Below are 10,624 nucleotides of genomic sequence, written 5' to 3' on the forward strand. Positions count from 1 at the left end.
TGACTGGAAATGTTGCTATGAGTAGCTGTCTATGTGTCAGTCACTGGAGATTGTATCTGGCAAAATAGTCACCCCATAGAATATGGCTAACAAGAAGGCAATGTCATAGTGAGTAATGTAGCGGTAACAAAATGGCCATTTTGGTCTGAAAATCCATCTGGGGACTCTGAGGTCTGAGCTGTAAATTAAAGTGGGAGGAGTGGTTGGTTGGACTCCTCTGTTCTCCATTCTGGGTTTGTCCACCGAATGTTTGTCATGGAGGTTTCACAAGTGGCCGCTTCTACTCACACTGATGAACAGCATGGATTGGTTCCAGACCCTGCTGGGTTCTAGCTGGAGCCCTGGGGCTTGTAACCACACAGACTGGGAATGTTAGTCATTTGTTTATCATTGGTGATATTTGCAGTTTCCTAATCCCTGGCCGGATTAGCCTTGATGTGTTCCTCATCCCACCTTTTTCCACTCTTGCCGTCACTGGCATTTACATGAGGAGTTTTGCACATCTTGTCATTTTGTGCATGGACAACATGTACACACACATGCATGCAATGGTGTGCTTCTAGGCCTGTGCATAGATGCATGAATGTGTGTTGGAGTGTGTGTGCCATTTCACGTGTCGCTGAAAGATGTTTGTAATCAAGGGAGTTTGACAGATATCGCCTCTTACTCCATCCCATGTAAAGTTGTGATCAGTGTCAATAGGAAAACTGTAACTGTGGCTGATATTTTATCCCATGCCAGGGCATCTTGCTCTGTGGCCGTACTTGTGGCTAAAGGCGTGTTCGGATCTACCAAATCAGGGCTCCAGAAAGTGTTTGACATTTATTTTTCTCAAGCGGAAACACACAAAGAGCCCTATAGGAACCAATTAATAAAAAGATGCTGAATGTCAGCCTGGTATTATTGGAAATCGGAAATTACTGATGTCATAAAGGAGGAGAAAGTGGTCAGATGCTTACATGCTTATGGTGCTTACGTGTTACGTGTGTTGTGAAACTATTGGCCAAGAGTTGCCTGGATCAGAGAGGGAACAGGGTTTACTGAGCAGACCTAACTTGTTCATTGTGACCTTTAAAGAGCTGATCCCTAACACTACAAAAATCAGTTTCAAGTTTCAGAACGCACGCACATACATTTACATGCCGGAATCTTTCTCCCACAATGTTTTTGTGGGTGAAAAAGTCCTGCAAATTTAGGCCCTGCATAAAATCCCTGTTCCCCAATTTCTCCCACAAACATGGAAGACTATACACCAATGCAAGACTGACAGATCCATGACATAGACATCGAATTATCCATCTTTATGTGTTTGGCCTTTGAGGCCAAGAGGTTAAGAACTTTTTTTTATATTTGACTGAAACTTGTCTGAATGAGAATATGATATGGGGTAAAGTTGACTTAACTTTCAAGTCATGTATGTCACATCCAGGGCAATTCACAATAAGCAATTTGCAAGTCAAGATGCAACATTTGAACAGTTTTATTTCCAACCCATAGTGATAGTTTTACAATGCTGGGAAGTCATTTCTTGATCAAGTCAAAACTTGAGATTTAATGTTTTGGCTTTTAGGTCTCAAAGCAAGTCTCAAAGCAAGTCTCAAAACAGTCAGGGTTTAGAGCAAACAGGGTGTGACCCTCCCTCTACATCTTTTGTTACCCTGCACAGAAGGTGTTTTTGCTCACTGCAGATGGAAGCTGTCCAGCTGAAGCGGTCACAGCTGAGCTTCATGGGGTGTTGGTTAATTGGTGGTTTTTGGTAAGTGCAGTTATGCTCCACTATGCATATCTTCCTCAATGTCCCTTGCACTATTGGCCTTTTTAAAGTGTCCTTTAATTGGCTGCACAGTCACAGTCTCCTGCTTTAACTGTCCCCTGTGGTACCTAAATGTGGCCCATTTGACCCTGAGGCCCTGGGGTGAAAACCTCACATTTGGCAGCCAAACTCAATCAACCAGATTATTTTTCTGCTTTTGTTTTCAGTCTAAATCTCTTTTTTGTTTCTGTTTATAATATGACTTTTGAGGGGGATCTCTTTTCATAGGGACAGTATTGGGCCTCTGAAAAGAAAAATCTGCTCGGTTTCAACACCTCTTCATATTCCTTACCTAGCCTGTGTTTGTGTGTGTCTACCAGCCTCAGCAGGGCAGTTCTGTCAACATGGTAACATGCCTGCCTCCTCAGCCCCAAAGAAAGGCCTCATATTTGGGCTCTAAAGGACCCTGACTAGTCCGTCGGATAGATCTGGCCATAGCTTCTCCCTACACACCAGCCACTTTCAACTGGGCTGCATCAGCAGAACTGAAAGACCTGAGAGTACTGTGATCCCACCATGGGGTGTATGGCTGTGGCTCCGGCTGCACTACACTTTAATCCCCTTCCCTTTTAACCACAATGGGAAACATGTGCTTACTCTGTGTAGGGTACAGGGCCACCATGGCAGAGGCTGTTTACTTTCATTCTAAAACTAACATTTCACAGCTCCTGTGACCACTTCTGGTTTGTACCTCCATGGGTTTAAAAAAGTGATAGAAGATAATTTGGTGACATTTTTGTTTGTTTTATCACCACTGTTGCTGCTGAAGAGCTGTCTTCTTACTTCTTACTCTGTTTGACACATTTTTGAGCTGTCTAAGTTGTCTTATTAAAGAGCTGCTTGATGTAACTTAATTATTCTCTTAAAAGTGACTTTCATGTCAGTGTATAATACCGCTGATTGCACCTCTCTTGGTGAGGGGTTGAGCCAAACTGGGAACTGTACTCGTCAAATCGATACCCTAAACCAACATAATACACCACGTAGGATTTTTCCAGATGTGGGGAGTGCTTCTCTTTGCTTTAAATTTCAACACCCAGAACAGAAGTCTACTGTTGTGGTCCTTGTCCCTAAAGTTCTGTTTTGTTTCTAGTGGTAAAATGGTTCTTTCTGTGCAAAGAGGGAGCAACAAACAGCAACCATACCACATGTGCCAACCGAGAAGACAGGAAATGCACTCCAGATGAAGATACTACATTGTGGTTCATTTTACCTGTGTGTGTGTGTGTGTGTGTGTGTGTGTGTGTGTGTGTGTGTGTGTGTGTGTGTGTGTGTGTGTGTGTGTGTGTGTGTGTGTGTGTGTGTGTGTGTGTGTGTGTGTGTGTGTGTGTGTGCGTGTGCATTGTGGGTTTTTGTTAGGAATGTGTGCTGTAGGACTGACCATATGTCTCTCAAGTTACATCACAGCATTTCTATATCCAGTTACTTACTAGGCTAACAGTTTTCATTTTTTTAATTTCTTTATGGTTGATCGCTTATTTAGCATGTCAAACATAATGAAAAACATAAATATTACTAGAACCCACATTTTGTCTGACTAACCTGATATTTCTTTCACAATGATTTAAAACTACAAATCCTTATATTTTAAACGCTATAACCAGCAAATGCTACTGGTTTACACTCATTTTAGTAAGGTTTAAAATCAACGTGCAAAGACTTGAAACCTGCTTGTCTTGTTGTTGCTGTTGTCACATGGCACTGCAGCTGTACATAGAAACAGGATTTTACCTTGCATGTGCCAGTGTTGCATTCAATTGCTATACTGTCACAAAATCAGACACGGAACATACAAACATGGACATACAAAGAAGAATAATACACATCTGGTCAGTACAATATTTACTTGTACACAGTGGCTCTAAAAGTTACTGTATCAGTTTCCTGAGGATCTGGTGACCAATTCCCAACTCCTGGCCGGTGGCACTGCGTGATTGAATCAGATTCTGGCCTCCACAGGTGTAGCAGGCGATCTGAGGGATGAGTGAGATCTTCCTGAGGTAACAGTAGCCCCAGCAAGTTTCCCCTGTTGCCCTGTCCCATCTGCCCTTTCCTGTCGTCTTATCTGAGCATCCAGTGCAATCAAACCCAGGGCGCGGCCCCTCTGCTTCTCCATTCCTCTCGCTGCCGGTCTCCATCGCTGGTCTTCTCAGATGTCACTGTGAAGAGAGAATCAACCAACTTGAGTTGGACTGACTGACAAAGTCAGTCCTGTTTCAGCTTCCTGCCACCCACAATTTCCCACCCTCTGACCTCTACTGCACCAAGGGCAAAAGGAGCACAGACAATGAGCTACACAGCTGATCTATTTAGGATTTTGTCTATTATTATGAAAATCAAAACAGCAGGGATTGATTTTCCAGGCTCAATATAGAAGAAATTCTAGTTTCCTTAAAAAGTTGCAAAGTTACAAATGAGTTTTGGTTGTCGGTTGGGACATGCTGATGTAGTTGAAGGGCTTTCTGATTAGCAGAGTGGAGACTTAATGTAGATCCTGTAGGGACAGCGACTTGTACTTCCTCCAACTGTCTGGGTTTAATTAAGCCGACCAGTCCTGAAGCAGCTAGCAAACCAGCTTCTTTTATATTGTGATATAGATTGGAAGTCTCTAAGCAAAAAACTCGATAGTTGCATATCTGATCACTAAAACTGAAATGTGAAGAGACGTCAAAAGTGCTCAGCACTGTAGAAGCAAACGGTATGAAAATATATGCATGTTCATGTTGCCTCTTTCTTAACTGATTCTTCTATATATACAGTGTATATATAAATATACACTGCACATATAAAGTAAAATTTGACAATAATTTAAGCAGAAAAAAACTAGTGTGAATTGCCTGCTTTAACATCAGTGCTTGGTAAGCTGAATAGAACTTGAATCATTTGCGAATCATCTATCATTTGCATTCCTGCCAAACACACTATAAACATGTTTCCACATGTGCTCATTCCACTGCAGAGCTTCCCAACAGCAGTCGAGCGCTGTTGAAAGGAGGCTTATCCCAGCTCTCTATGGTTTTCCTTGACAAAGAAATTGTTTTGTTCTGTTCTTATTTGAAGGAATCTGTGGCCTTAGCTACACGGTTTTTAGTCTACCTTCCATACAAGCTGTACATTGACTCCATCCTCTGAATGAGTATGTGCATTTTGAGCCAGTATTTCCGGGCTGATACTTGCAGTTTGTGCACATTCACAAAGACGAGAAGGTTTGTGGGGCAAAATCTGATTAGTTTGTGTGTGTGTGTGTGTGTGTGTGTGTGTGTGTGTACTTGCACACCTCAGCTCAGAGATGTAATCTGATTTGCAAAAGTGAGTGGGTTGTTTCACATGACTGGTTTAAAGGACCACTGGCGCAAGGTTGTGCCAGTGTCCCTAACTGGTGTGTGTGGGTGGATGCATGCATGTGTGCTTGCAGGCGTGTGTGTATACCCCTACGAGTATATATTTGCTTTCACAAAGTGCACTGCAGAAATTTGAGCATTTGTTAATGCAGTTTCCTAAACAGTAGAAATAGTAAGGTGTTGAAGTTTGCTCTGCGGTTGAACAAATCAGAATGCTGCATTTATTTAGTTGTTCTTGGTTTCCGACGAGATTTATTTGGGAAAAGGTGAAAGAAATTAAATGTAATGAAAGTAAGATGCAGCTAATTAACAGTCGATTACACATCTGGAAAAAAACACTCCTCTGCTTTAGACTCTGATGCAGTTTTTTTTTTGCAACTTTCTGTTTACACATCCCTGATAATCAGAGCTTTATTTTGAACTAATGGACCATCAGAAATTATATCAAATAATTGAAATCATCCTATAGCCTCAGCCCTCTTTAGAGCACTGCTCGGATCAAATCCCCTGAAAGCTTTGCCTCAGAATCCTCTCTGTATTTTCACATTGTTTGTTGATGTATTTTCGGGGTGGAGATTCTTTGCTGGATGTGTTCCATCATGTGATTTTCATTGGAGAGTGGCCGGAGGAGACTACCACAGTAAAAGCCAGTGAGCGTGTGTTTGTGTGTCATCTGGCCTCATTAATAAATGCAGGTTGTTTTCCATCTGGGGGTCATCAGTTGTGGTCATCACATACACAAGTGGAAGAGAGGGGGCCCTAGGAGATGACATTTGCAGCCATTTATCTGTTTGTTGGTGTTTCCGTGTGCATGTTGTACACACAAGCATGCATGGACCTTGCGATTTGTGTGTAGTATCTCCCAGTGTTCATGCCGTGTCGGAAAGGGTTATAATGTTTGTGTTTGGTTGTGTGTTTTCTCTCCAGTATGTGGAGAGCTTATAAGCAGTGCGATGCAGCAGGCAGGAAGCTCTGATTCCATCATGCGTGTCAGCAGGGGCATTATTTCATAAGGTAGTAATCTCACCACACAAAGAAGTGACCAATATTAGAGAGAGCCCCTACCCCCAAGCTAATCAAGACCTGACCAGCCCTTCTCCTGGCTCACCAACCCTCTGAAAATTACCTCATCTCGGGGGTTTAGCCTGGTCACATGCTGCTCCAGCCTGCTGGTCTACATGATAACTCACTCAGTATGATAGCTAGAAAAAATCTGAAATATAAGAAGGGATATAAAAGAAATGGGACCAGCAGACATCTACCTATGGTACCTGGTGCCAGGGAAAGGTATTTTAGAAGGGAGAGGAAAGAAAGAATCATTTTACCATGTCCTCCAGAAACTCTGGGAAGCAATTTGCCAGTATTCAGTTTCTCTCCCCGCCGTCCTGTTATTGCTGTTTTCCCCTCAACTCTTGGAGCCTTCAACCTGAAAGGAGGTTCTTAAGTTTAGGCTTTGTGTCACTCGGAAACAGTACATTTGTTGCCAAGGTAACAGGTCTGGGACGGTGAAACTCAGAAGCAGAGTGCACCTTTGTCCTGGGAATGGACGAAGAGGGACCAGAGCTCTCATTGGTCCAGAGAGCACAACTTTGGTCGTAAACACGCCTGTGTGAAGAAACATGTGATCAAGAGAAGTTTCTTGATCCAATATCTACCTGAACCTGTTAACCTTATGTAATAAAACCAGCATATCACGTAATTTAAAATGGTACAATATAAAACCCACTTTGACTGCCCCACTTCTCCTGAACTGCCAGCTACTGCAGAGCTCAATTGAAACCTTATATTTACATAAAACAGAGCGGGGGTGATCTGTGTCGCTACTCCTGGTTTGGCTTTTTAAATGTTCTTAAAAGATACTGGAGAAGGTATTGAGTCCTATGGTCATTTTACTACCACATTTGGTTGACCAAGAGTTTAAGAGTTGCTTGAGTGATAACCTGAGCCTTTTCTTTCATTTTAATAGTAGAATGACAAACATTTGTGTCACGTTTTGTATTTGTGCATTAATTGTACTCAGTATAATTTTACTACATGCCAACAGCTGGTCCTGTACCAGTAGCCTTCTTGAGTTATCTCCCAATAAACTGAAGTACTGTGTACATGTGGCATCATCATATCACATCACTGGTTGCACATGAGTGATTTTTCAGTTGTTTTATTTGATTGTTTGAATGTTTAGAGGCATGGAGAGGTAAAGTGATCCAGTCCAATTAGAAGAATATCAGAAAAAACTAAAAAAAAAATTTCTAAATTTTCCTGTCCTGTTAATTATGTCATGATTCTTCAAATTTATTTTGCGACTCCAAGGTTGGAAATCCCTGCACTGAAACCTCAATAAACCTATGAAAACAGAGGAAGTAACTGATTACTCCCTCATTGTACTTTAGAAAAAAAAATTGTATTTGGCACAATAAATATGTCTGGGCAGAGCTGGACTAAGTTACATCTGATTCCTCAGTTTTTGTGGACTTGTATGTTTACTCTTGAATGAGCTCCTCTCTGAATCATTTTATTCCCCCCATCCTTTATCTTTTTCAGATGATCTCAGGTGAGCACCCAGAAGAGGCTGAGTAATGGAAACATGATCTCATGAGATTCAACAGGTAGAGATGACTCTGTGTTTTTTGTTGATGTTTGTTTGATCTTTATTCAGTAGAATATATAATCACACACAGTGAAGCCGTATTATGAACTGACAGTTGCTATAAACAAGTATAGTACATCCACTAATCAAACAGAGGTAGCAGTAGTTCACATATATATGAGACACAGTCAGGGTGGTGGCACTGGCTTTATGCCCATGTTCTTGCTTTTTTTTTAACTGTGTAACTGAAGTCATGACAGCACAGTAAAGAATGCAGTGGCACAGAGATATCACTTCAAACACGGCGTCTCTTAGGAGCCTCAGATCCTTTCAGTGGAACTGAATGAAGATATGCTTTGATGGACCACCACAGAGTCGGTGGCCTTCAAAGAAACCTGTTGATGGGCTTGTGTGGGGCAGCCAGCAGGCTGAATGAGTGGTACTGTATACGTGCGCCTCTCAGGGTAGCTGTGGGTGTTCTCAATGGAGGTCAAACATGCTTGACCCCAACATGAGTGGTCTTTTTTCATAGATTTAGGCTTGCATTATCTTTTGCTTCTCTCCCTCTACCAGGTTCTCTAGGTAAATGAAGGGAACTGTGTGTGTGGATGGCACGGTGCCAGCAGACAGGTACTGTAGATGTGCTGATGAGGGAGTGTGATAGGAGCCAGCCTGAGTCGCAGGCCCGAGGCATAGACAGGCGTACATGGACAGGCTGAGACTCAGAGGCAGGTTGGGACCTGGTTCTGTATGCTGATGCTGCTCTACTGGCTCTGGTCCAAGGTGAGGCATAGGAGAGAAACGTGGGAAGGGAAAAACCAGAACACATTGCAAAAGGAGCAATAGAGAAAATCAGGTAAAACGATGATTGTTGAGTGGTGAAGCTGCAAAAGCACACAACCAAAAATGAGGGTATAGAGTGTTAACAATAAATCAATAGTAAGCAAGCTAGAGACGAGATGATGATGTGTGAGGCCAAGGGGAAGGAGAGAGAGGTGTGAAGATGAAGAAAGAGTACGCGAATGAGGCTACATCCTGTACGCTGGTGAAACGTGACATCTTGCAGGTAAACCAGCTCAGAGGTGCAGACAGGCAGAAAGTAGATTAGAAACACTGATGGATGACTTCTTATCCTCTGACACGTTGTTCCTTCCCCGGGCAAAGAACAGGCCGGGCCGGTCCCGCCACTTTGGCTGAGTGGATGTTGTGTGGGGGCAGATGACGTTATGTCATTTTGTGAGAGTTTGTATGCACAAGCACAGGTAAAGCAGAGCACAGATTGTCAAAAGGCCACCTACCTGCATTACCTCACCTCGGAGGGCTCTGAAGTTTTTGAGAAAAAAAGCAGATGTTGTACACCGCCCTCAAAAGACAACAACATATTCATGTAACTGTTGTTCTGGATATAACACATATTTCTCTTCTTCTTCAACGGTTCCCACACGTATATTCTCAATTAAAGTGATATTTTTTGATTTCTTTAATCATTGAAATCTGACATTTCTTTCAAATCAGGACTTCTTTTGGGGCCTGAAGCAAAACTAGGTTTGGCATTTTAATTCTGGTATTAGACTGAAAAGTATCTAGTTCCAGCTGCACCGTGAGAAGGCTCAGTGATTCGTATCCACACTGCTGGAAGCAAAACACTCGGCCTAGATCATGCCACCACTCATAATGTGATAATTTCAGCTGTGTGGATGAGGCTCTGGTTGGTTCATCTGCAACATCTTTATGCCAGTTTGAATCCTCAAGCCCTTTTTTGTGTGGAAAGTTGACGAAAGCAGCCAAATCTGCTTAAGGCATCAGTGAAGAAGAACTTTGTGTTGATCAATTCTGAATGTTTTATCAATCTCTAGTTGTTTCAAGTAATTTCACTGAACAGTTATTTGTTACATTTATAATAAAATGTTGCCATAAAAGAATAAAACCTCTAATTTTCTTTAGTATGGGTATGAGAAATGTGTCACTGTTCAAGCTTCAAGTGTTTTTTGGCCTCAGTGAATAATTAGTTTCTGTATTATGTTTCTAGGATCATACTAAATCCTGGTTTAGACTGTGGACCAGCATCCCCTGCTGCAGATGTTTGCTCCTGGCATGGCTGCGAACAGCTTGAGCTCCATCACTGACAATCTCACTCTCGGGATCCAGCGCCAGCAGCTTGGACTTGGAGAAGCCGTGACATAAACTCAGCGGGACAGCAGAGTGTATTCTGCTGCTCAGACATTATGGAACAGATCAGTCAACCCCGTCTGGAGAGGCGCTCGGTAGGAAAGTCCACCCCACGAATGCACGTTCACCGTAGTTACCACAATGGATCTACACATTGTTTGACTTTTTCTAAATTGAACCTGGATTAATATTTTCCTGTACATACATCTGCTTTTGATATTCACGGTTTATTCACACTGTTGCTCATACATTGCAGTTGTGACATATACTATGTTATTCTGGATACAATATCAACAAGTGCTGGAACAGTAAATGGAAAATAATCAAATGTTATTTTTCAGTTTTAGTTCTATTTTTACAGACTGAAGGCGGCGCTTAAACCAGTGCAGTCACATACAAAAGTGTATGAAAAGTGTAAAACTGTATCTTGTGAAAAGCACAAAAAATGTTTCTATTGTGCAAAATGAACACATACATGATGAAGATTCCATTGAAGGGTTACTCAGTCATTGAAAATGTAACTTTATCATTTGACATCTTCTAATTACAATCACAAAGAAGCCATTGTAATGTTGCTTTTGAATGCAACTCTTTATTGACACTAGGTTTTATTGTGACACATTGGCAGCCTTTGTAAGTATTGGTTAACAATCCTGTCAAGGTGCTTATTCTGATGATGATTTATTGCTCCATAACAGTTGTTATGCCGGTAAA

At 41.9% G+C, this 10,624-nt stretch overlaps 1 long non-coding RNA gene across 2 annotated transcripts in view; it reads left to right on the forward strand.

Moving 5' to 3' along the window:
• The window catches only part of LOC117958368, a 56,661-nt gene extending 46,292 nt beyond the window's left edge, over positions 1-10,369 (forward strand). For both annotated transcript variants that reach the window (XR_004659705.1, XR_004659706.1), the window contains exons 3-4: positions 7,696-7,760; positions 9,771-10,369. This is a non-coding gene — a long non-coding RNA (uncharacterized LOC117958368). The remainder of the gene's footprint in view (positions 1-7,695; positions 7,761-9,770) is intronic.
• Positions 10,370-10,624: the final 255 nt, after the last annotated feature.

The sequence above is a fragment of the Etheostoma cragini genome, chromosome 15 (assembly GCF_013103735.1).
Source record: "Etheostoma cragini isolate CJK2018 chromosome 15, CSU_Ecrag_1.0, whole genome shotgun sequence".
Classification (NCBI taxonomy): Eukaryota; Metazoa; Chordata; class Actinopteri; order Perciformes; family Percidae; genus Etheostoma; species Etheostoma cragini.